The sequence below is a fragment of the Thunnus maccoyii genome, chromosome 23 (assembly GCF_910596095.1).
Source record: "Thunnus maccoyii chromosome 23, fThuMac1.1, whole genome shotgun sequence".
Taxonomy (NCBI): domain Eukaryota; kingdom Metazoa; phylum Chordata; class Actinopteri; order Scombriformes; family Scombridae; genus Thunnus; species Thunnus maccoyii.
Window position 1 is genome coordinate 21,568,595 of NC_056555.1, and position 26,968 is coordinate 21,595,562.

Here is a 26,968-nt window from a genome sequence, read left to right on the forward strand (position 1 = left end):
TGCCTGCAAGTCAAAAATCAGGGCTTCAGCCTGCTCTGAACACTTTGTTTGTAATGTTACCTCTACTTCCTCCTTGGGATGACATCATATTGTTTGCCCACGCCCAGAAATGGCTGTCTGTTGGTTAGCTTTTGTTGCTAAGCTTGTTGCTAAGCTTGTTCACGTTGTCCACTTTCATATTTCAGATCTGATTCAGGCTTGAACACGTACAGATGAATTTGAGAAGTTTCCATTTTGAGTAAAAAACGAGAAAAATAAGTGAAATCCTGCTGCTATAGTTTGTTTACGTAGCCTCCAGAGCAAGAGGAAGCTTCCTGAAGCTGACCAATCAGAACAGAGTGGGCTCATCAGGAGGCAGGCCTTAAAGAGACAGGAGCTAAAACAGCCTGTTTCAAACAGAGGCTGAACTGAGGGGCTGCATAAAGAGCCAGCAGAAGATAAATAAGGAGTTTTAAACTGTAAATCATGCAAAAATATTCCAGTAGAGCCCCTTAAAAACATTAATGCACTGTCAGTCTCTTCTTAAAAGTATTTTTTTTTTATTTCACAAAAAGCTCAGGTTGCAGTCTGAGATCTGTGTTCAGATACTTGCTAAAAAAAAAAAGTGTCCGTTAACTAGAAGTGACCTCACTGAGGAATAAGCGATTAAATGAAGGGAGGTTTTCAGTGTTGAAATATTAAACCACTGTTCACTCTTTGATCAGATAAAAAGGTCGATATAAAATCCTACACTTGTATCCCCAAATCAATGATATTTCCCAAAAAAAAAAGATTTGTACAACAGATCCTTTTTATTTAAAAGTGTTTTTTGATTCAAATTCCTCAGAGCCTTAATTATATGTGAAACTAATTCAGCATTAAACATCACAGCAGTGATAATAAAACCATTTCTGAAGTGTGTGTGTGCTTTAATTTGAATGTTAAAGCCTCTGAGACAAACTGTATATCAGGACTGTAAGAGATAAAAAAATCTATATGAGCCCAGTAAAGGTGAATTATGTCCCATGTGACACCTCATAGGGAGTGGATATTTCATATTAATGCTGCTTTCCTTGTGGGAAAACAGAAAAGAAAAAAAAAATTCTATCTTTGAAAATCCTCCTCCCAGAAGCCTCTTCTCCTCCTCCTCCTCTATATCTTTCCATCTGACTTGTCTATCACCTTCTTATCTCACATTCCCATCTCCAACCCTCGATCTGTTTCCTACGAAGGTAACCTGAGAGAGGAATGAAGGGAGCAGGAGGAGGAGGAGGAGGTGGAGGAGGAGGAGGTGGAATGAGATTCAGAAACCGAGCGAGAAAGATGGTGAGAGATAAGCGAAAGCGAAGGGGCGAGATGGAAAGAAAGGGCAAGGACAGGTAAGAGACAATACGAAATTAAACCCAGAGTGAATAAGTATGAGAGTTCGACAGGGTGAAAAGGAGAGAAATCGGTGCAAAGACAGAGAGTATATGAGAGGGAATGATAAGGTTGCAAGGTGAGAGAGGGTAAGTGGAGGTTGGTGATGGAAAGTAAATTAAATAAGAACACCTATGGGAGTTGAGATGAAACCGATATATACCGGGCTGGTGTTGTACTTTTATTAAAAACCCTTATGTGTGGTCCACCTCTGATATGATGGATGATCCAGTTTGATTGATTGAAAATTTATTGTAGACTTTCTTTATAGTACACTGGTCGTCTGTGGTTATTTGATTTTTGTCAATATGGCCCGGCTTGACCCTTACTGGGGAACTTTGCCGATTTTCAACCAGCATTGTATCATGACAATGTGGGTAGTTTATGCAAATAAACATGTCTCCTGCACCCAGAGCTTCCTGCTCATTTGCTGGCAAAAGTCCACCAGATGACACAAAATGCGTCATCCAGTGGACTTTGGCGATCTTTATTAGACTACAAACTACATTTCCTTCCTTTTCCGTAGTGGGTTTCCCAAAACACTCCACCTACCATGTTACGCTGGCGATAGAGGAAAGTAGACACTGCAATATCATACTACTAAATACATTAAAACATCAGCATATTTGGAAGAAAACTAGGCATTCATGATACGAGACGGAATATCACACACAGTAGAGTCAACAACCAGACCGGAGCGACATTACAGCTGCAGCTAAACTAAGCTAAGCTGCTAATTTTCTCCGTGATTCATCGAACACAACTAGCTTTACAGTATAATGTTGGAGGAGAGATGTGGTACCATTATTACAGCTTATTAGGCCGATATAGAGCCTAGTTGGAGGACAAAGCGCCGACCACCGGAGCTACGTTACAACCGCAGCCGAGAGAGAGACGCCACAGCCGGGGTAGCGTTGCAGCATTGACTGGTGACTAAGGATGTGCATCACTTGATCTGCGAGTTGCTCTTTCTGACTGCTGTGCATCTAGAAAACTCTCTCGTTGTATTACAGCGACAACCGGCAACCATTAGCTGTCATGTCATCATTTGTAGCTATGGTAACCAAGGTTTTAATACGGTGTTTTAAATATTTTTTGCTTTTATCTATTTGAAAATTGGATATCAAAATGGAGCTAATGCAAGTTAATGTTGCCTCTGAAAGTTATTAGCGCTGTACAACAAAAATGCACATGAACAAATCTTGTAGCATCTTTGGGCTGTACTTTAGGTACTAGGGATGTGCAGAGAGCCCAGTATATGTATATGTATCTGTATTTGTTGAGGCAGCAAAACTATTTGTATTTGTATTCGAATAAAAGTGGAAAGAGGCTTAAAAATCCTAGGAAATGTGCGTCATGTAGCAGGTGGATGTGACTCCCCTCGTTGAGACCTGCTGATAGACGTCACAGCGGAGCAGAGGAGAGACACTGAGATAGAGATGTAACCGACCTGCACTCTGGTATTTGACATGGTTTATTTTTCTTCCTGAAAACAAATATTTTTTAAAATATTTGTATGAAACAAATATTCGTTAAAAAAAAAAACCCCACTATTTGTGCTTTGCCGAGTAATGTATTTGTAACTTTGGCGTTGTTTTGGTAAACGTGACTTTGTTTTTTTGACAGAATATTACAACAGACTTTAACTCTGTATACATAACAGAACATCAGTGACTGCCAGCCTCACATTGTCCAAACAATAAAAGAAACATAAACGAGCTGAAAGGTAGACGACAGACTGGGATGTTTTTACTGTCCACCTGCGCCGGCGGGCTTGTGTGCTGCACTCTGTAAGTTTGTAATGATCCGCATAACTGACTCCAGTACGCCATTTGTTTTTATGATCCTTGCACATTCATACGATATATCCAGACTCACTGAGGAAAAATGTTTTGTAAGTGGGGAAAAAAAAGGCCTCAGTAAAGAGATGTAAAGCTGCTGTCACTAACTTTGTCTCTGTACTCGCAAGCTGAGTAGATGATTGGACGAGACGCATGCAGTGCATCCTGGTTGTTGTAGGATTCTCCTTTAAGAGCAGGATGTGGAATCTGCAGCCTTTTTTTCCTCAGTTTTCTTAAGTCACAGGGCACCAATTAAAAAAATAATTACACCTTTCTACTAAATAGATGACCTAGTTTTAAGAACTCATCATATTCACAGTGGTGAATTTTCCCTTTAAGAGCTTTTTTCACTCAGTCACAAATAAAATTCTGAAAGAAATTAATCTTTTTTTTTTTGTAGCAAGAATGTTGTAATCACAAAAATGATAAAGCACTTTTCAAAATAACCCAATAAAAAAAACCCAAAACCCAATAAAAGACACATAAAGTAAAACTAATTAAACTATAATAACAATAAATTGTAGATCATAAAGAAAATAAAATCAACCAATTTTATATTACTGTGGCTGATTACCAACATTCAGAGTTTAAAGAATTAGATACTGTAACAATATATCCAACGATATTTATTTTTTAGCATAAATTCATTGCATAATCAAAACATTTTTGATAAGGATTCCTCAAATTTGGCTATCAAAGACTAATATTTATCAAATATATATACTGATCAGGACATTTTCTCGTGGACAAACTATAGTTCAAGACAAAAAAATTGATTGCAAGACAGAATGCAGGAAGCGACCTTCATCAATGAAGAAGTCGATTGTTTGTTTTGAGCTATTTGTTTTACAGCATCTCCTGCACACCTTTCTATTTACAGGTGAGCAAAGACTGTAAACGAACGACACAACTTTGATTCTTTGCATTAAATGGAAAAAGTTAAGATAGGATTTTGATACAGAAACTCTGATCTTGTATCAGCTCTGTCAAACACTTTTTTAAAAACCCTCTTATGAACTTATGAACACTTTTTTCTCCCCCTGTCTTGTCTCATTGCCCTTCTATTCTTACCTCATCGTCTGCTGGTTTCCAAATCTTCCCCTTTCACTCGCTTCAGAGACTCTTAGGTCTCTCTCGCTATCTGATGGCGAAGGCAGACTGAAGGAGAATGGCATAAAGAAACAAAATGGAAGGGGGAAAAAAAAGACATTGGATGTTGGAGGCAGAGATACAAGTAGACAATAATAAAAGAGTCCAGAAGAAAAAGTGTGAGAGAAAAGCACGGAGGAGCAGGAGAGAGACGAGAAAAATAGGAATTGCAACCAATGAGAGAGAGCGTGGTAATCTTTTCCTCCAGCTACTTCCATAATTGGATTTTGACTTTCTGCTTTGTGTGTGTGTGTGTGTGTGTGTGTGTGTGTGTGTGTGTGTGTGTGTGTGTCTCTGTCAGGAACAGCTCCTGTTCCACCTCTCAAGACGATAGATCAGATAGAGGCCCGAGAAAATGACCAGTTCCTCCTCTCTCACACACAATTGGTTAGTCGAGACACACACTCACCTCACACAGTTGAAAAGTTCATAACACACACACACACACACACAGTCAATACACAGCATGTTATTTATAGCTCCAGTGTTTTTATAGTTACAAAGTGGCTACATGATATATAATTTTAGAAATTTACAATACAGGTCGCTCTGTGTTAGAAAATGAATAAAAACCTGGAGTTTTGTTTGTTCTGGTGATGTAATTGTGTGTTTCTGTGTTTATTTCAAGTGATTTTTTGGAATAACCTTTAATGAACATACAGTATAGAAGGTGTAGGATTAATAACATAAATGTTTGCTCAAACACTGTAAGTACATTCTTACCTCAGACTGTATTTTGTCGGCTTGTTGACGTGTTCTGTACTTTACATTCACTGAAGTACAGATGCTACTGAAGATGAAAAGAAAGGTATGCGTGAGATGAAGGTTGTATGACATGTCATCTGACCACATCTAAAGGCTTAAGGGTTCATACCACAGCCTGTATATAAAGATGGACGTAGCGAGGTGTGAGGTTTCATTGGAGCCGGTTTGAAGCCCAGAGTTGCAGCTTATGGTCGGCGCCATCTTTTCCGTTTGGAGCCAGAATCTTCTAGATGAGGAGTGCAGGGTGTTGCCTTTCACGCTCTGGAAACACACACCGCTATCTAGGAGCTAAGCTAACGCTAGCTTACTGGGAATGCCAAGTGGCGCACACTTGGGCTAACGTTAGCTACTTAAGCTAAATTGTGCTAACAGGGCAGGTGTCATAATCAAGTAACATTCAACCCAACCGGTCAAGGCAGACGGCCGCCCACCAAGAGCCGGGTTCTGCTTGAGGTTTCTACCCGTTAAAGGGGAGTTTTTCCTCACCGCTGTCACCAAGTGCTTGCTAACGGGGGAATGAGATGACTTTTGTTGTGATTTGGCGCTATATAAATAAAAACTGATTGAATTGATTGATTAAAGTGAAATATTGCAACAACAGTCCAACTCAGTGTGAGTCCCAGAGTCGGGGAGAGCAGCATGTGAGCCATCTGTCAATCACAGCTGTCAATCAACGCCCACACGGCAGACATCAAAGCTACTATAAGTCTTCAAATCTTATTAACGGAGCAATAATTTCCTAAATGACCACCAGCACACTTATTAGAGGGCCTGAACTTACAGATGGAGACCAGAATGACTCGTTGAAAACAATGATTGATTCAGTATTTCTAGAGAGAAGTTGATGCTTTTTGAATAAGAGTCAGTTGGAGCATCTAGCAGCTGTTGATACTTCAGCTTCAAACTGTGGTAGCTGCTGCTTGAAGGATGAACCTGCGAATCGAGCAGATGCCAACAAAAATAAAGTCTTTCAGCTGATTGATTTCACGGTCTCACCAGTTACTAGTACTGTTTCTGATGGCCTGAACCAAGCTGCTGTTGATAGCTATCATGTGTAGCTTGTTAGAACACAAGTGATTGACAGAGATGTACTGACTAGAACCAGCAAGACGTCTCTCGCTGCAAAGAAGAAACAAAACCAGAATGATTGCAATCAGGTCTGAGCTGGGTATCGATGTGCTCTTTGAGGCTGGAGATGTCGGCATGACTCTTTTTTTTTTTTATAAACAATTTATGGTTTCAAACAGGCCTTCTGACAGGAAATTGGACCAGCAGTTCATCTTTGTGCAGGGCTGCATGGTGCATCATTAAGATGTGGGAACGATATGTACTTTGGCTCCTCTGCAAGGCTCTACAACCTTAGTATCAGCCTCACTCCACCTACATTACAGCAGGAAGTTATCAGCACTAATCGCATGTTTTTTATCTTATATGAGCCTGAAACTCGCATCGTAGGTGAAGTACAGAAAATAAAAACAAACTGACATTTAGTTTTTCTGCAAAATTTCTAGGGTTTTTTTTGAATTTGTAAGACAGTTGGATGGAGACATGGACTCACTCTATCAGGGAGATAAAAGCCTTGAATTGAGCAAGCTGAGAGGGGAAGTTAAAAAAAAAAAAAACACAAGTAAACCAAGAGATAACGGTGAAGTTAGTGAGAAGACTGCAGCCTTGGATCACTCAAGTGTAAAAGGAGGAAGAAAAAAAAAGAGAAAAGTTCTGGTTTGTTATCAGAAAAGTACAGAATGGAAGTGATGGCAGGAGGGATGATAGGAGAGAAAACAGCAGATGGCAGAGAAGAAGAATAAGAAGAGGAGGGTGGAGGATGGGGGGGGGGGATCTTCAGACCAGACAGACAGAGGTCGACATGCAAGAATATAAACACTTATCATGTATCTTAAGCCTTTTATTAAGATTTTTCTTTTAAAAAAACACTCTTGAGTTGCATTAAACCACTTCCAGTTCTCTCCTTATTGTTTCTGTTTGCTAATTAGCAGAATATCTCACAGACTTTACAGATTTCAATGAAATCTGTAAAGAAAGATTAGCTGTTGGCTGAAGTACAAGTGAACAATTTCTGGTGCAGATCCAGAGATATTTGGTTAAAGTAGGGCACTTTTCAAAGAACTACAGTTCATAGTTGAATATTTAGAAAACTTAAAAACAACAGATTTAGAGTCAAGTCCAGGCTTGGCAGAGATAAACACTCTATGGGCTTTTTAATCTTTAGGCTGCTTCTTCTGGTGAACTGTTGCAAAAAAAACATCATTAGCAACAAAAAAATGTTGAAGAACTTTGAATTGTGACCTTTATTCACATTCATCTATGTAAACTCATCCATGTTATTCAGTCCAGTTTGACCTGTGATGAATTAATTTGGGTAATTAGGACATTTTTCTGTGTGTTTATCACGTTAGCTGGAATTAAACAGTACATTTGACTTGATTTAGTAGTTTCAGTGAGGAAAAAATGAGTCTGCAGCACTCACAAATGTGACTGTTTAAATGCTTTTACTTCTTTCTTATATAATAAATACATTGGAGATTATTTGTTGAACTCTAAAATAAATATCGTCAGTGAAATAGAGATTTTGTTTGAAACAAATAGTTTTCTTGTGTTGAAGTTCACCTGGATAGTTGACACCAGTACCACCAACAGAAAATCCAAACAGTCCTTTTAATGTCAAATTCCCTTTTTTCATTACGATCCTTCCGCTGGCACTAAAAAGACTGTAACATGCAAAGATATCTGCTTGATGTGACTCATTCGGACGACTGAAGCTTCATATTAGCAGCTTTAGATAAGATAAACTCTTAAACAAAATCACGTCCATTGTAAGGAGAAATGATTACAGCAAGACAAAACATGCATCAATCTTTTAGGGAAGACTTCAAAAATTGTGAACTTTTCCTTTAACTCAATAGCGAGACGTAGAGATGTCAGACACTTACTGACCATCATCATTTTGCATCATCGCTGTCGCTGTCAGCTGTAGAGTCGTGCAACAGCCATTTTTTTGCATCTATAAAATGCGACACATTGCATTATGGATTCCATTGAGGAATATTTTAGGGGCCATAAAGTCGATAAATTTACTCAGAATACAGATGTTCAAACAGAAATGTGGACAATAAATAGATTTTAATGATTTCTGACACAACCTTACATTAGCATGTTGCTAACATTAGCTAGTTAGCACTAAACACAAAGTCCAGCTGAAGTGAATGACATTATTTTTTGCAGGTATTTGGGCATAAAACAAAGTTTTAATTGGACAAATTAAAAATTTTGACCTATTTGCGGCACAAAATGAGAAGTCAGAGGATCATCAAAGTTATTACAATTCATCTTTAGGTCGACATACATGACGGCCATCCATCTAACAGTTGTTTCAAGCGAAACCACAAAACTTCATGATGGTGCTGGAGGGAACATCAGGATTTATCCTCTGGAAACCATGAATGTCTTTACTTTAATGGCAATCCTTTAAATATGTTACAAGATAGACTGACTACTGTTACTAGAGCCAGAATTAATATCATCCTGGTCAAGTTATTCTTCACTTAAATTTAGTTTACTGGGAGAGTTTCAGAGTTGCCACTACATTAAGACTTAATGCATTGGGGAAATATAAGAATATGTGGAATATTTTGGATTTTTGTTGCTACAAAACTCATATTTTTGAAGATCTGGAATATAATCTCAATCTTCCACAGCTGTTATTCAGACTGTGTCGGACTCTGTTAGAGAAACGGATGGAAGAGAGAAAGATGAGAAAGCAGCTCATCACAGAGTTTGTTACTGTGTGTGAGATATGATGTAATAGTCCATATTAAAGATAATAGTCAGATAACAAAGTGCGGTAATGATATGATATATGAAATCCTCAGCAGGAAACTAATATCCAGCTGTTATCTCCTGCCAAGTTGTAGAGGAGAAATGAAGGAGAAACTTTATATTAAAAGACCCCGTGGTGCTTTTCTGTCTAACTCACTTCATATTCCAGCTGAAATCTTCTCAATAATGCAGCTGTGACTTCTGCTTATTAAAGAGATGCTTCTCACTGCTTCCCCTCCTTTTATCACCGCGGCGGCTCATTGAATACAAGATTTAAATAACCTCGTCGATACATCAACACGATAACAGTCAAATATTTTAAACAACAAATTCAGTCAAACAAACAATCATCTTCAATCTCATGTTTTTACTTTTTTACATTTAAAACCATTATTTTAACTTTAAATAGTTTCACTGAAGTGACTCACAATATATTCAAAAATGGAAATATTTCAACTTTTTTCATTTTTGTGCAGCTGATACACATTTTTGTACATATTTTAGAGGTTATTGTGTGTTTTGTGTCTTTTCTGGCAAATTAATTACACTCAAAATACGAGTGTAGGGAGATAGACAAAGAGAAGCTGTAACCATAACTGTAGAAAAGCGTACAAAAGGAACTGCTAAACTTATTGGATATTGGATATTACTGTCACTCAAAGCAGCCATGTCCTTCATTATGCATAACTTTACGGCTTAATAAAATTTAAACGGGTGAGTTATAAAAAAAATCAACCCCCGTACAGTTGTCATGAATGAGGAAATTAGCTTTAGAGACCAAAACCGTTCTTTGTACCAGGCTGTAAACATGTTTATTTCTGCTGTAAAGTTGGGCATTTTAACATGGGAGTCTATGGGGATTGACTTGCTTTTGGAGCCTCGAGTGGTCATTCAAGGAAGTGCAGATTTTGGTACTTGGCGTCATTCTTCATTTTGCCGCTTGATATTAACCCATAAGAACCCACGGTGACACAGGTGTCACCAACCCTTTCAATGTTCTGGAAAATTCCTTATACAGCTTTATCTTTGATTTTAACTCATGAAGTCCCCTAAGTGACATCTACTGAACATCCTGGTGCAGTCATGTGACAATGTGTGAATCTGTGTACCCATGACATCACTTTCAAAACAGCAGCAAATGTGACAGAACTAGCTAATTTTAAAAAAGCTTGTGTAAAGGTAGGTTTCAACCCATTTAACAATTCTGATGCTTTAATAAGACGTCCTGTATTACATTTAACCTGTTCTGACCACGTGTCTTGAACAAATTGATATTGAATTTCAAAAAAAAAAAAAATCAGAAATGTGTTCCTTGTGGTCCATTTGGTCTGTTTTATATTCCCCATAATTTTCCTTTAAGGAGAAATGTGTCTGGGGTTCTTATGGGTTAAAAAGGCGACAAGATGAACTGATAAACAAAAGATACACAGAAGAGCAGAAAGAAACAGCAATGATTTAAGAGGCGCTGGATTATTTACACGATATTATCATATGTGTATAATTAACATGACACATATTAATCTGAAGTATTGAAACCTGCGAGGTGTCTGCTTCAGTGCTTCTGCACGGTGCTGTTGTGTCTTTCTGTCTTCGCTCGTGCTGTTTCCACCCACAGGATTGTTTTTTTTTTTATTATTCTGTTATTTATTGCAGCTCTTGCTGTAACCTCTGAGACTCTTCAGTGCCAAAAATCCCACGTCGGATCATATTTTATTCATATTTTATGAAGCGTGTTTTCGGCCTCTCTCGAGGGGTCTGCAGCTACTACACAGCGGTCACCGTGCTGCTTTCTCTCACCTCCCGGTCACTCGTCACCTTCCTCTCTCTTTCACTCTTGACTTTTCATGTTGGGACCCCCCCCCCCTCGTCTGTTTCCCTCCCGGGGCAGAGAGGTCTTCAAACAACAATCTCCGCTGACCCTCTCCTCCTCTGTTCTCCTCCTTCGGCCCTCAGCTCATCTTCCTCGTCTCATCTTTACTCCACAACAAATGAAAGATCTTCACTGACCTCCATCTTTCCTTTACTGTTTTTTTTTTTTTTTTTTTTACTAACCTTCTGAAAAATCTGCAAGCTATCGAGCAGACGTCTCCCTGGGAGTTTGTGTGTGTGTGTGTGTGTGTGTGTGTGTGAGTGTGTATTTACACACAGGAAAGAGCAAATCAATCGAAAGACCGATTCTCTGTTTTGCAATGAAGTGCTTGAAGAGAAAAAAAAAAATCCAATCTTACAAACGGTGATATTTACAGTATCCAATGAGAAAGGAAAGTAAAGGTTTCTTAAAGTAAAATATAAAAAGTATCATTTTGGTACCTTTATAGAGACTCGGATGCTGTATCAGCACAATACGCAGCTCTGTTCAAGACTTGATGGAGTTCTTCAGCAAGTTTCAAGAGTTTTTTAAATGATTTTCTTTTTTTATGGAAATAATTCATAAACCAGTTGCTTCCTGGAAGTGCAGGAAAAGCATAAAACTGTTTAGTAAAAACTGTAAAGTATAAATGATTTGTTCTTGTCAGTCATAACTCAGTCAAATCTGAACACACAGACATGATGCACACATATATATATATGATATATCGACAAAAAGAAACTCTTTATAACTCCAAGCTTGTATTAAGGTAATCCAGTGATAGTTGCCGTGGCTACACTGCAAACAGGAACTGCCAAAATATAGACAAATACAGGCTCTCGGTTGGAGTCTTATATTCACTATAAGTCTCTCCTCTTTCCATTCATATACAGATATTTGTCCTGCGTTGTAAATATGTTGTACATACAGGCAAAAACTATTTTAAATTGCATGATTCAGTAGCTCAGCTTATTCTGAAAATATATGGCATGACTGGATAAGACGTACAGTGACTCTGCTAAAAGCATGTAAATAAAGAGAGAGGGAAAAAAAAAACCTAGAGAACAGAAGCTTGAAAACTGCTGTGGTCATTTATAAGAGCTCTGGCAGCCACATTCATGTTGTATTTTGTAATTTAAAAAGCTCATAACCCGAAGACAGTAACATACCTGACGGCGTATAGGCTCCCCGCAGTGCAGTGCAAAGAAGAGAAAAACTGCCAAGAAAACATTACTGGGTGGTCGAAGTTAAAGAACAATCCCTCGGTGGGTAGCTTCTGGGATAAAGCAATAAAAAACGGACAGTAATATGACATTTGAATAAGAAAACAGATGTGACGAGGACAAACATGTGGTGAAAAGATGGGAGAGCAACCGGTGCCAAAAAACTTCTTGAACACAGACAGAAGCGCCACCAGATAATAAACGTTTAATTAAAAAAAGGAGGTATCTTCATTCTGCTGCTAAAAAAAGAAAAACAAAAAAAAAGTTCATCCAGGTGGTATTAAGCTTCTCATAAAACTAGTTTCTAAACATAATTAACAAGAGACAGACAGAGCTGGAAATAGAACAGAGCAAACTCTACCAGATGAGAACAGCGTCATTTATTCAGTGAAAAGAAATGGACGGTTTTATAAGCGTTATTGCAGTCTGTGTTTATTTGCCACAAACATACCAAATCTTCACCTCGACTGGTAATAAAACCTCTGAATCGGTGCCGACATACTGACTTTTTTTTTTCCATTGTTTCAAATAAAAACCCCTTTTACACGGTGTGATTTAGAGTCAAAAGAGAGACGAAAGTTGAGAATTGTGAGAGAAAACACGTCCACCGACCGCCGATTCGGTGCTCTGGCAACCAGATTTGCTACGACCCACATCTACAATCAGAATCTGGTGTGAAATGATGCAGACATAACCAAAGTGCAGTTTGTTTGGTGTTTTTTAAATAAAGTTTAGGGGGGAAAACACACTCATTCTACTTGATACATCCATGCTGCACAAAAACCAAAATAATGGAGGTGAAACGAAAAAGAAGTTTGCTGCGTTTTACATCGTAGCGCAAAGATTCACCACACATTCATCTCACAATCTGACAGCCTCAAATCGATATCATACAGTCTGACACAGATTATTACCAAGATTTATTATAGCGACAATGTGACATCATGCAGTAAACTTACATGATTGTTGTTGTTGCACATTCTAAAGGGTTAGGAAATGACAATCGCAAATTAGCATTAGCTAGCGTTAGCATTAGCTAGCGTTAGCATTCGCGTTATTGTTCGCACTACCAAATCATTCCAAAAAACAGTTTAGTGATGCTTAGTGCTAAAAAACACATGAATAACTTACATTTGTATAATGTGGCGATGTTCACCGTAGTTACATCGTACTTTGCCGCCATTTCCAGTTTGAAAAAAGGTCCCTCCCCTTCCGCTACTTAGCCAAGATGGCGACCGTTGAGGGCGAGAAGTGCACATAGGTCCACACTCAACTTTTTGCGCAAATTTTGACAGGGTAGTGTTGTCTCAAATCAAACACAGCCGTTGTGCACTTACCGGAAATGACAATCGCAAATTAGCATTAGCTAGCGTTAGCATTAGCGTTAGCATTGACGCTACCAAATCATTACAGACTGCTATAAATTAACCCAAAAAACATACTGATGGCATATATCCGACAACAGTATAGTGGTGCTTAGTGCTAAAAAACACATGTATAGCTTATATTTGTATAATGTAGCGATGTGGCCGCCATTTCCACTTTGAAAAAAGATCCCTCTTCTTCTGCTACATAGCCAAGATGGCAACCATTGAGGACAAGAAGTGTCCATAGTTCCACACTCAGCATTTTGACCGTTTTGAGTGCACCATGCGGGTACTCACAGTGCACTGCATTTCCCATACTTCTCAGTGTGAACGCACTTATGCACTCAAAATGTTAAGGGTAAAAACAGCATAAGTCTGTAGTTCTGCTTGTTGACAGCTGCTTCGTCCAGTTAGAGATTTATGAAATATTGTGACAGAAAAACTGCCATGAAACCATGGTGATGAGACTTTAAAAATGTTGAGTCACCCTCAGTGCAGTTATCTCCCATCTTGGGTCTTTTCACATTTTCCCACGTCTTTTCAGTGGCGGGTTTTGGCAATCGCATAAAAAAAAGAAGAAAAAAATGTGCTTCTTGTTTAGTTTATCTAAAAGAGAAATCGACAAAATAGTGCAGCAACGTGACGCTTCTCGTCCGGGATCTTATAATGATTATCATCATAGTTTTTTTCATCACTAGTTCTGCACAAATGCTTCTGAATTTCAAACATCAACTGATGATCTGGACGTAAATCAGATTTGGCTCAAGAGGTTCATTCCTTAACAGCAATATGACTTACCAGCACCTTTATCTGTGTGTGTGTGTGTGTGTGTGTGTGTGTGTCTCACCTATTCATTGTCAGTCTCCTGTGCTTCCACCAACTGACTTTTTTTACACGTTTATCTCCACATCAACACACACACAGTAGGCATAATAGCCTTATCATAACAGGACAGTGCAGAGGCCAGTCCTAGTCATAACATCCCTACTGTACATACTGTGCTGCTAGCTCTGTGTGTGTGTGTGTGTGTGTGTGTGTGTGTGTGTGTGTGTTAACCTAGCATAACCTCATCTCTGTAACACACACTCTCCTCTCTCTTCCTCTAAACTTGTCTGTCCTCACCTTGTCTTATCTGCCCTCTTGTATTCTCTAACATACACACACATACTCTCTCTCTTTCTCTCTCTCTCTCTCTCTCTTTCTATTTCTCTCTCTCACACACACACACACATAGTCTCTCTCTCGTTCCCACAGTGTGCAGTGGTGTAATCAGCGCTTCATATTGTAACAAGAGATTAGCGCTGCTCAGCTAAAAATCACAATCTGCCCCGTCAGATAGCAAAGCTAGCACAGGCTGAATAAAACACACACACACACACACACACACTATCATGGCTATAATATTGAAAAGTGCTACCTGCAGTGCCTGCGACGAATGTCTCCATAATTGGTGTCTTCTCTCATATTATCAGACTTTTACAGCAGCTCTTTTATAATTACCAGGACAGTCTAATAACTGCAGAGCTTCACTTTAAGGAGACATAATGATACTCTGCTGAGTCTGCCGCCGTCGCCTCCCCGCGCTCCTCGTTCAACCCTCGGCTGATCTTACAGTATCATGAACCGATACGGAGTTCCAGAGGTCACCTACAGAGTTTTTTTTTCACAGGCCAGGTAGAGCTTCAATTTAATCACGCCGTGCTGTGCCAAGCCTGTGATCACATTTGTCAACTTTGGCCTCGCAGCAGGGGGGGATAACTGCACTGATCTGCACATGAAGCGCCGTCTTCAAAACCAGGACGTGTCTCGCACCAAACCAAATGGCTCAATACATGTTAGGCTGCCGGTGATCAGAGAGAAAGTTTGCGTCCTCTCTCCCTTTTTTGCCTTGACACGTCACCCCCTAGACATACTGTATATACTAGGGGTGTGCCCGAATACAAATACATTATTCGGCAAAGCACAAATAGTGGGTTTTATATGAATATTTGTTTCATTCAAATATTTTAAAAGTTATTCGTTGGGGTTGTTCCCCAGAGATAAAGCTGAGCTACTAACAAAGTGCTCCCAAGGGACTCTGCGTGACCTGTTGTTCTCCTTCTCCTTTCCACAAAGTCAGGTTGTAAAAAATAGGCAATAAATGAAAAGTGCAAAGCAAGAATCACCTTTAAAGTTCATTTGCGTGTTACATGGTGTGCTGTCTCTGTGTTATGGGTGTATAAATAGGTAGAGGTCTGTCTGCAATGAGGCGATGAGTGAAGTTTTAGCTCAGTAGTCGTTAGCGTTTAGCGCAGTCGTCTATGATCTGGGAGACTCCAGTTCAAGACCCAGTGTGGGGACCTCCTTCGTAGGGTCGTCTATTCATGAACACTTATTGTAACATCTTAATTTTCTAAATTAAAAGTGTAATAAAAACAAAAACAGGATTTTTAAGCCTCTTCCCACTTTTATTCAAATACAAATACAAATAATTTTGCTGCCTCAACAAATACAGATAAAAACACAAATACTGGGATCTCTGCACATCCCTAGTAAGTATATACTATTTTCTTCTTGCAGTAATATGGCTACTGATGTTTTTAAATACAGGACAGAGGTTCAATACATTTTTTTTTTATTGTGTACTTGACAAACTTCACAATGCTGTTGCTGACATTTCTCACACTATTTACTATTATACACTGTTTATTTAAGAGTCGTGGGCTGCGTGTTTGTGTATGAGAGAGATGTTTAAGTCCAGTTTATTCTTTAAGTGTTTGAAGGAGATCATCAGGTCGCTGCTTGGACGCTTGGTCGGCTCCGACTTGTATACGTGGCTGTTTATAGGTTTTCTGTGTCAAGTTCATTTCACTCACAAACTCACAACAGGAAAGTACTCACTTCAAGTATGAATGACCCCAGAACAACACGACTTATTGGACTTTTGCTACGTTGTGTTGCCTCAGTTTATGACGGCTGCACACAATCAGAGATATGAAGCTACAGTGATCAAACACATCTTCTAAAGTGTGTTTAAATTCAACATGTTGGTGACAGTAGAATGTTGTTAAATTACTACTCGCCTATTAAATATTAAAAGGTTATTTCTTGGTTTTTGTCGTGTCTCTCGGTATCACATCTAAACGCAGCACATAAGTCTGATATTGACAGATGCCTGCTGCATTATGGCGGCGGCTGAAGCAGTGGAGAAACAGTGTGGAGTCTCCAAATGTCCTTTCTGGAAATCCACCCGCACCTTTTCATAAAAAAAAATACTGTCTTCTTCAAATCTGAGGGTTCATGTTGAAGTCTGCCGTCTTATTACAGAGACGTTGTTGGACCAACTCATTATCCTGAAAGATCTACTTACTAACTAGTAACACTTTGTTCCATTTTGAAAATCAATGACACAAATGAGGCTGTTCCTTGAAGACACGACACAAAGTGAGGAAATTGCATAATTCTCTGAGGCCGACTGATTGACTGGAGTAACTAGTTTTGTATTTTGTGTGTGTGTGTGTTTCTGCCTGTAGACAATGAATGTTGTTCTGCATTGGTGTAATTGTTTCCTTCCAGCTGTTTATATAGTACACACAGTCACTATTAGCACACACACACTTTCTCTCACACTCTCCCATATCCTCAGGGCTGAGAGAAAAAGAGAGAGATGTAAACTGAAGGTCTCTCTATCTCAATCCAGCAGCTGGCTGACATTGGCTGATACCACATACTACTACTACTACTACTGCTGCTGCTGCTATACACACACATAGCATCACTACACACATACTCTAACACAACCTCAGGATGCTTTAGTGTTTTCGTTTGCTTGTTTTTCGCCGGGAGGCCTGATGGAAAACTCGTTTTCTCTGCTGCTTTAGCTACAATTAAGGAAGACTTTGTTACAAGCTCAGACTGCATGTAAAGACGGACGTAGCGAGGTGTGACGGCACTGGTTTGGTTTGCATCGGAGCCGGTTTGAAGCCCAGAATTGCAGCTTATGTTTGGTTACCTCAGATTGAATATAACACCGGTTTACTGGGAACAGTGAGCGTTACTGCAGTCGTAATCAAGTAACATTAGACTTAGTGAAATATTGTGACAATTGTCCGACTTCGTATGAGTCCTGGAGCCGGGAGAGCATTAGTTGAGCCAACTGTCAATCACAGCTGTCATTCAACGCCCACACGGCAGACATCAAGGCTACTGTAAGTCGTCAGATCTTATTAACAGAACAATAATTTCCCAAAATGACCACCAGCACATTTATTAGAGGGCCTGAATTTACAGATTGAGACCAGAATGACTCATTGAAATCAATGATTGATTTAGTATTTCTAGAGAGAAGTCAAGGCTTTTTGAGTCAGTTGGAGCATCTGTGGCACGTTAACATACTTCAGCCTCAAGCTGTGGTAGCTTCTGTTAGGTTACAAGGCCGAGAAAAATCACTTTACACACTAAGACACACACACACACACATTTAAACACACACTGAGCCTGGCGGAGTACCATTTAGCTGGTAATAACCTCTGAATTCACACCGCATATTAATACTGCAGATTTCCCTGCTAACACCCTCATATAATAAACTGGGTTAGAAAAACTCTTTGTCTGTGTGTGTGTGTGTGTGTGTGTGTGTGTGTGTGTGTGTGTACCTGTCGATGGGTTTGCACATGCCCCGACTGTACAGGTGTGTGTGTGAGAGTGAGAGAGTGCTAGAGAGAGTATGTGTGTATAACTTTTAATACCTGCTAATCCTCTCAATTTCCTCGGCTCCAAACCAGGGTCGCACCTTTTCTGTGAAACTCTCTATATATGTGTGTGTGTGTGTGTGTGTGTGTGTGTGTGTGTGTGTGTGTGTGTATTTGGCTTTCTACATTCAGTTCCTGTTACTCGGCCAACTCCCCATTGACCTCAATAGTTATAACAAACAACACACTCCTCTGTTATGTAGATATCAAAGCTTTGCTGCTTTCCCTCAGTACAAAGGCATGCTTGTGTGTGTGTGTGTGTGTGTGTGTGTGTGTGTGTGTGTGTGTGTGTGTGTGTGTTTGTTTCTTATCACACCTTGGTTTATTCTTGCTGTATTGCCAAGAAACTGCTATCATTTCCAGGGTGCTTGTGCTGGAATAATTCACAGCGGGCGGCTGGAAGTTTTTATTCAGTTAAACATCAAGTGAAAGTTTGCAAAGCAAAAAAAAAAAATGCAAAAGTGAAATTAAACTTCTTATCAAAAACCGGAAGACTGTTCACATTCACTCAAGTTTTCTTGAGCAGTGAGGCGAGTTTTTAATCTGGCCAACATAGAGTCGAGTTTCTAATCTCTGAAAACGGCTTTTAAATAAATGTATTAGATTAAATTGATGGTGCAGTAAAGGCAACAGTCCAAAACCCTCCAAAAATATTCATTTTTTCCTACCATGTATGACAAAAGAAAAGCTTTAAATCATCATATCTGAGAAGCAGGAAAGCAGCAGCATTTTTGCTTAAAAGTATGACAGAAATGGTTATTAGACTGATTAAATAGTTGCTGATCAGTTAATCAGCTAATCATTGGATCTCTACTGTACAGTTAACGTACAGTGCAAACAACAAGTCCAAATTAAAGATGTGAATAAAAAAACCCTGCAGTCTGAGGTGTTGATTCTCAGTGGGATCAGCAGTAATAAAAAACCTTTTCACAGCACAGAGAGTCATTAGATTTGATGTTAATATCATAAATATGATGTAATGGGGCTTTAAATGGACAAGTCCTCTGGGAAAAGACTCAGCGGAGTCTAATGAGTGTTTTCACTTCAGTCTGTCTGAATCTCGTTAGAAAGTATAAACGCTGAATTTCCACACTACTTTTCATTAGGGCTCGGGTTCTCCTGGCGTGTCCCAGAATGCACTCCTCTGTACTCTGATACAGCGACTTAGCGACAGCGTGATCTGCCTCTTTCACTGACTCTTCATTTCTCCTCCTTTTATCTCCCACTAGCTCATAAATGCGCACTGATATGCAAGCTGTTCTTTACCTCTTTGTTGTTCTGTCTCTCTTCACTTTGTGTACACCGGCTTTCTACTTACACTGTCAGTCTCACACACACACACACACACACACACATATATACTGAATAAGGTGTGTGTTAGCCTTGAGGTGCACACTGCAGTTTATGATGTGTAGTTTGTACGATGAAGACCTGGAGGGTTCACGTTGTCAGTGGAGCATCTCCACATTGTTTCTCTTAATGACAACAGTGATTCATCTCAACTTGAGCTCAGCTGTTGATTTGCTTGAACAACTCAACATGTTTGAAATGACCGGGTCACATTTAGGAGAGCTTTAAGCCTGACTAGCGTCCCCTAATAAACAACAAACTGATGGTTTAGCTGTTATTTCAGCCTGTTAGATTACTATATAGAGTATATATATATATATATAAACATTCATTACATATGCATACAAAGGTTTCATCCTCTGGAGAAGCATGGCTAAGTTCAGTTAATGAAGGGTAATTTGCCCATTTCATACTGGGGGAAATGATTAAATATAATTGTTTAACATAAATCAATATAATTATGTTGTCGCAACATTCTCATTTTCTTCTCGTTTGTCTTGGCTCACAGATTGCATGTCTTGAAGAGAGAGTGAAGAGGAAGAAAAGAGAAAGAGGGAATAAAAGAAACAGGTAAGCAATGATTCGACTTCTCTCTCAGACGTTGACGAGCGACAACAGCAAAAAAACAATCAACTTTAGCTTTAAGCTTCTTGTGCTAAAAGCTAAAGGTCACTGCAGGCTCCTCCTAGTGTTCAAGGGCACAATGTATGTATGTTTATACTGTATGTAACAATTTGAAGTCAATCCTTAAACTGAAAGGGATGATATTGTCCTATTTTTCATGCTATTGCACATAAAACACTTCACAACCATGATTATATTGGGGCTGTCAATGAACTCAATGTCTCAATAAAGTATTAAAAGAAAGAAAAATGGACATAATGGGATATAATAGACTAAATTTATGTTTCACTTTTCTTAACAAAGTTACAAAGTGCTTCACAGAAAAAGAAGAAAGAATTAAAAAACACAGATTACAGAACACTGGGGAATAAAATAAAGTTAAAATAAAACCATTTTTTAAAAGCATGAATGATTTTTCTTTATCTTAAAAAAAAAAAAAGTGCTTTCCTCAGTTGGAAAAAGCAGGACTGAACCAGTTTCTTTTTTTTTTTTTTTCTGAAAATCACAGAAATTTTTGTTCCATCTGGAGTAAAAACTCTCGGTATGAAATCCACAACAATGGCATGTTTTTGTTCAGCTGGTGCCAGACGAACATGTGCTCACCGTTTTGACTTGACAGACTTTTAGTTTAGTAAAGTGCTCACCCAGTAGTAATGCCGTGTGTGTCCCAGCAGGCCGGCTGTTGTGTGTGTTGATAAGGCGGTTTTGTATGGATGGATAGCCTCGCGGTAGAAAAGTAGAACGGCTCTATTCTGGCTCATTCTTTCAGGCCTGAGCTACCATGAAGCTTCCACGACTTGTGCCAAACGCTGCTGCAGTCAGAAGCACTCAGACACAACCAGCTGGGCTCTGAGTGGACTGAACATCAGCAGCATCTGCTTCACACTGAGTTACATTTCCTGCCACATGATTTATGTCTCTGCTGTTTGTTGTTGTGCAGTCTGTCTCCACCACTTCCTCTCCAATTCCCCCTTCATAATTAAAAAAAAGTACATTTAATGGAGTAAAGTTGGCAAGTTTTTTTTTTTTTTTTTTTTTTTTTTTATAGAATAAAAGCAGCTAAGCGCCAAATAGCTGCAGGACAATCTGCTTCTCTGCTGCCCATCTGCATGCTTTCTACTTTCACAATGAAAACAGCTAAAAGAGAGAATTTAGAACTGTAACCAGAACGAGCTGGGAAACTAACGTGAATGTCGTTTCCTGTTACTCTAAATGACGTCTCGGTCAGTTTATGTAGGTGTTGGATGTATGCAGCCTAAAATAGATATGAACAGTCACCCAGAAAAAATGGATGCGATCAGCAGTTTGGAATTCATGCATAAAGGCTGCAGTGTGTCGGGGAAAAAAGCTGCTTTGAAAGGCCCAAAGTTTTACAAGCGCTCTGTTTTACACTCCGGAGGAATCACAGCAAAGCTTCCCTGCAGGGAAACTTTCTTAACGTACTGAGCAGGAGTAGATGGCAAGAAATGTACTATGCAAGTATTTTAATGTCTGTAATGACAATAACAGTTATTTTAGTCTCCCGTGTTACAAGCTGTAACCGCTGGTTGAAGTCTAGCGGAGTATTCGCATGTATAAAAGCATCAGCTAAGAGCAGATCTGATGTTTATTTTCCTAGAAGAGTAAATTCATTTTCCAGCAAGGCAGCAGGAAAAGTACTGAAATACAATAAAACAGTAGTAGATATTAGAAAACTGAAAGCAAAATGCAGTCCGTTTGGTAAAAAACTGCAAAAAAGTAGTTTTTACTGTATCCAAATTAAGTTTGTATATTACATTTGGAATAAGTAAAGTTAAAGTTTTGCATTAAAAGTGTTATTTAAAGGGGACGTATCATGCTTTTTTGTTTTTTCTGTTGTTTTTAACTTGTTATAATGTCATGATCTTTATGTTAAACATGATCAAAGGTTCAAAACTTGAGGTGAACGTATGTAAAAATGCTCCCTGCAAGTCAAAAGTCAGGGCTTCAACCTCTACTTCCTCCTCGTGATGACATCAGATTGTTCGCACATGCCCACAAACGAGTGTTTGTTACGTAGTCTTTGTTGCTGAGGTTGTTCCATGTGTTGTTCACGTCCACCCATTTCAAGTAAAGAACGAGAAAAAGAAGTGAAATCCTGCTACAATAGTTTGTTTACATATCTTCTGAAATGCCAGAAGCTTCCTGAAGCTGACCAATCAGAACAGAGTGGGCTCATCAGGAGGCGGGGCCTTAAAAAGACAGGAGCTAAAACGGCCTGTTTCAGACAGAGGCTGAACTGAGGGGCTGCATAAAGGGCCAGTAGAAGATAAATAAGGAGTTTTTTGAACTGTAAATCATGCAAAGATATTCCAGTGGAGCCCCAGAATATAAATATACACCTGGAAATGAACATGATACGCCCCCTTTAAATAAATGTATGGAAGTATCAGCAACACAAAACACTCAAATAAAGTAAAAGTACTGATTATGAAGAGTCAATCTTTTCAGTTTTAAGTTATTGATGCATTAACCTTGACAATACAGACATAAACTAAGTAACCAGTAACTAAAACCATCAGATAAATAGAACTGAGTTAAAGTAGAGCACAACATTTCACACTGTAAAGATAAACTTGTTGATGCTCTCTGCTGGACAAACTGTGCAACAACAACACATTTTCTAAATGCCTTCAAACTTAGCGTCGACGTTTCTGTACCGCAATGTTTTGTCCATTAAAAGGGCGACAAATACGCCAATACTGCTATCAGCTGATGTATCAGCCTGTGAGTTCAATCTTCCTACTTTAACAATCTCTGTTTTAAAAAGAAAATTTAAGGTAAATACAATGAAAATGAGAAAGAGCTGTTCTTAAACTATTCATATCCTTTTTGTCCTTTTATCTTTTTCTGCCCACTCAGTTTCACACTGTTCATCAGGGATGTTAAATCAGAAACAGGACATGTTTGACCGCTGTGTTTGCTCACTCTCATTTTTTTTTTAACTGGGTCTGGAGTTCAAACCCAGGTAGCATTAAGAAGTCTTAAGTTACTCATGACCTCAGATACCCTGACATTTACCAGATGTATCCAAAAACACACACACTTACACACACACAAACACATACACACCGCAGGGGTCCTTTAACTCCTGATAACTGAGCGAGCGTTGTGTTGTGAATAAGCAGGTTGGTTGTCCAACAGGTCAAAATCCTTCGAAATTCAGAGAAACCATTGTTATGTCTGGATTTTAATGAGTCCGTTAGTGTGTGTGTGTGTGTGTGTGTGTGTGTGTGTGTGTGGGTGTGTGCGTGCGTGTGTGGAGTTGGCTTCCAGCAGCTCACTGCCTGGGAGGCAGAATTATCTGTGTTTTAATCAGCCTAGAACAGAGGGAGAAGGAGGGAAAGCTCTCCCTCTTTCTGTTTCTTTGGGTCTGTAATAAGGCTTCTTGCTCTAAATCCTTTAATCTGAGTAGGAATGAAGGCTATATCTCTGTCTTCTGGCTGCAAAGGACAATCTCTCCTTCTCTCTTTCTGTCGTTTTTCTTATTTTTACTCACACACACACACACACACACACACACACACACACAGAGATACTGCTGAAACAGAGGCGGCCTTGTTAATTGAGAGCTGGTGAAGCTGCCTCTTCACTGTCTTGCTGTTTCTTTCTTTAAAGGTTCGCAGGAGCTGAAGAGCAGGAGTTCAAAGGACTGAAAAGTTAGTTTTCAAAAAAAAATACAAGTCGAGATTGAAAAAAAAAAAGAAAATGGGTTCAAACATTTTAGGACAGGAGGGAAAAAACACTGGAACACTATCTCAGGTTTTGGCTCAGCTCCACGTGCACATTCAGTTCTAATTATTTTTTGATACGACTTTAGAGAGACAAGCGGTTTTTAATAGTGCTTTCCCATTCAGTTTTTGTCTGCTTGTTCACTCGATTTCCCCCCCCTCTCTCTCACTCTCTATAGCTGAGACAGAGGTTTTAATTTTCAGTGTGTGAAGAGAGGCTGTAAATCTGCTGGATTCGGTCCAGACATAATGACTCGACAGCAGGAGCTGCAGTCATGGAGGCTGCTCACCTCTGTGCTCAGCTGCAAAACAGCAGCAGATACTGAAGCAGTGCTGGAAGGAAGAATTCACTCATTAAGTACTACTGTACTTAATGTAGCTATAAGCGATATTTTTTTTATAATAACAGTGAATGAAATGACTCGTTTGGCTCGTGGTGATGAACCTACAGAGAATTATCAGGGACTCTGCAGCTCCTCTCGGCTTTAAGGAGCTTTATATTGAGTTTCAGCTCATTGTTTATCTGTCCGGCTGCGACTTTTACTGTTTTGGTTCACTCTCAGCGCTCTCATAGGGTCGTTTTCGGAGAAAAAAGCTCTAAAAAGCCACTGTACACTACCTGCTCAGCACCAAACGGCAAACAGACACAGTTAGCTGTAGACTAGCTGGTGAACATAGTGGAGCATTTAGCAGCTAAAGAGCCAGATATTTCCCTCAGGAGTTGGTGGAGACCAAAAACAGAGCTAAAAGAGAGTGAATACTGGACTTACATTCACCAGGTGGACAGAAACACGACTCCAAATGAATGATAATGTTGCTCCGTAACTGCTGGATGTGGAAAATAAGCAACTGTTTGCTATTAATGGATTTCTGCCTGGAAAAAAACACTTTCCTTGTTTGTATTTTATTTTGCACTGACCCCCCTCCACCTCCACTTCAACACCTGCTTCTCTTCCTTCTACCAAACTTTGCATAATTTTTTTTCCCCTTATAAAATATCAGACACCTCATCTCGTTATGTGCTTCCATTTCTTTGCAAGAATCAAAACAAGCCTCGGCTGCTGGCCAAACATTACACATGAGGTGAGGGACACACACACACACATGACGACTGTTGAATCTGATTTGGGGCGTGACGACTGATAGGAGCGAGTCGGAGCCGGTCTGCTCCAGTCTGGTCACTTAGTGTTGATAGTCAGCAGATGAAATCATAAAACGTGTGATATGTGATGTGAAGATTCGTTGCCAGTTGTTCTCATAGGGTTTTTTTTAAACGTGTTAGACATTTGTGACCGATGATATCACTTATGTGTCATCCTAGCGAGAATAAAAGAGAGAGAGAGAGAGGGGAAAATTGCAAGCAGAAAGGTTTTATGGTGTGACGGAGCACTGGATGACTGAAATAGAGGAAAATCTGACTGAGCTGTAAAGACAATGAACGTCTCCACAACATCAAATCAAAGAGCTGCACAGCCGACTAGAACCTGAAGTTCATTCACCTCCAATTTCAATCCACATTACCCACACCTCTCTGCACAGGATCTCGCACAAACTCTGCACCTTTAGCGGGGCAAATTGCACAGCGTATAAGCAGTACAAGCGACTGGTTTCCGTCCATGTTTGTTTTCTTACTTAGAACCAAGCGGCAACATCTGGGGCTGTAAAATGAAGCCAGTGCAGTTCCTTGAATGGCCACTTGAGGCTCCAAAAGCGAGTCAATCCCCATAGACCCCCATGTTAAAATGCCCAACTTTACAGCAGAAATAAACATGTTTACAGCCTGGTACAAAAAATGGTTTTGGTCTCTACAGCTAATTTCAGCTTTCATGACAACTGTACGGGGGGTGAATTTTTTTTTTAACTCACCCATTCAAATTTTATCAAGCCGTAAAGTTATGCATAGTGAAGGACATGGCTGCTTTGAGTGACAGGTCCGCCAGCCGCTAGGTGGCTTGTTTCAGCCATTCGGCCCGCCTCTTTGCCCATTTATGATTGGCTGGGAGTTAGACAGAGTCACGTACTGCCAAGATGGCGACGACGGCCGGAAACCAACGGGTGACGTCATGGTACTACGTCCATATTTTTATACAGTCTATGCTTAGAACAAATGATAATTGGGGTTATTGCGGGATTTGCAGGGTCATTAACCGCCAGAACTCCAGTGGTTATTGTCTGTCATCAGGTTTGTGTTCTTACCTGACTGTCAAGAAGTTAAAAATCACGACAGTCGGCGTTTCGTTTGGTCGTTCGGTCTGTAAAGTCTTTGTAGCATTCAGCTAGTCTTCAGGTTTGTCCCGAGCTTTAAAGAGGAAGTCCACCAGTTTTCCAGATCGAAGTGTGTTTCCAGGTGTCGGCCTGAGTCAGCGGCGGTTTGGGCTGAAGACTACAAGTTTGAAATTTGAGAGAAATTCTAGGGGTTGTGAGTCATGGATGTATAATAAGAGCTGGATAGGGCGCCACCGCTCAGCCTTGCAGCCAGTTTTTCCCAGTGGCCACCTGCGGTATTGCGTCGCCAGGCGAGCAATTCCTATAGCACTGAATCGGCACCATTTTTAGTCCAGTATCCAGCTCTTATAATACATCCATGGTGTGAATTAGAAAGAAGTGATGTTACTGGACCTCACTAAGTTGCTACTAGCTTAACACACCTGAATCTGTACAGTTGAGTGAATGTAGTGGAGTTGCATTGTGGGTAATGTAGGCGTCAGACAAAGACAAAGAATGCATGGAATAAAAAGATGGTATCTGTGGTTCTGCTGCATCGATTGTGACCCTTTTGTGTGTAGAGTGTAATATCCTCCTTTAAGTGTATCTTTGTTTTTTAAATTTTCTCCAGCCTCCTCACACACATATATATACACACACGATGCCCTTCACACTGTAACTGATTAGTCTGATTACAAGGTGATTTATAATCCAATTCTCTAAATACCTCCTGGTTTTCTTGAAAAGATCATATCAAGTGATTTTTAATTTCCATTCAGGAAGTTAGGCTATTAGTGAAATCTTTTCATCACGCAGTAATTATCAGCATATTGTTTGAATGGACTCATAATGTGGTCACTTTGGGTAATGAGCACAATATC

The 26,968-nt window shown here is 39.6% G+C and overlaps 1 protein-coding gene across 3 annotated transcripts in view; it reads left to right on the forward strand.

The window, feature by feature from the left end:
- Positions 1-26,968, forward strand: part of LOC121891148 (plexin-B2-like) — a 211,650-nt gene that overhangs the window by 107,488 nt on the left and 77,194 nt on the right. For 2 of the 3 annotated variants that reach the window (XM_042403916.1, XM_042403918.1), the window contains exon 4: positions 20,018-20,079. The gene's annotated coding sequence lies outside the window, so the exon portion shown is untranslated. Of the gene's footprint in view, positions 1-1,211; positions 1,359-20,017; positions 20,080-26,968 lie in introns of all 3 variants that reach the window. The other variant, XM_042403917.1, reaches the window with a different exon arrangement.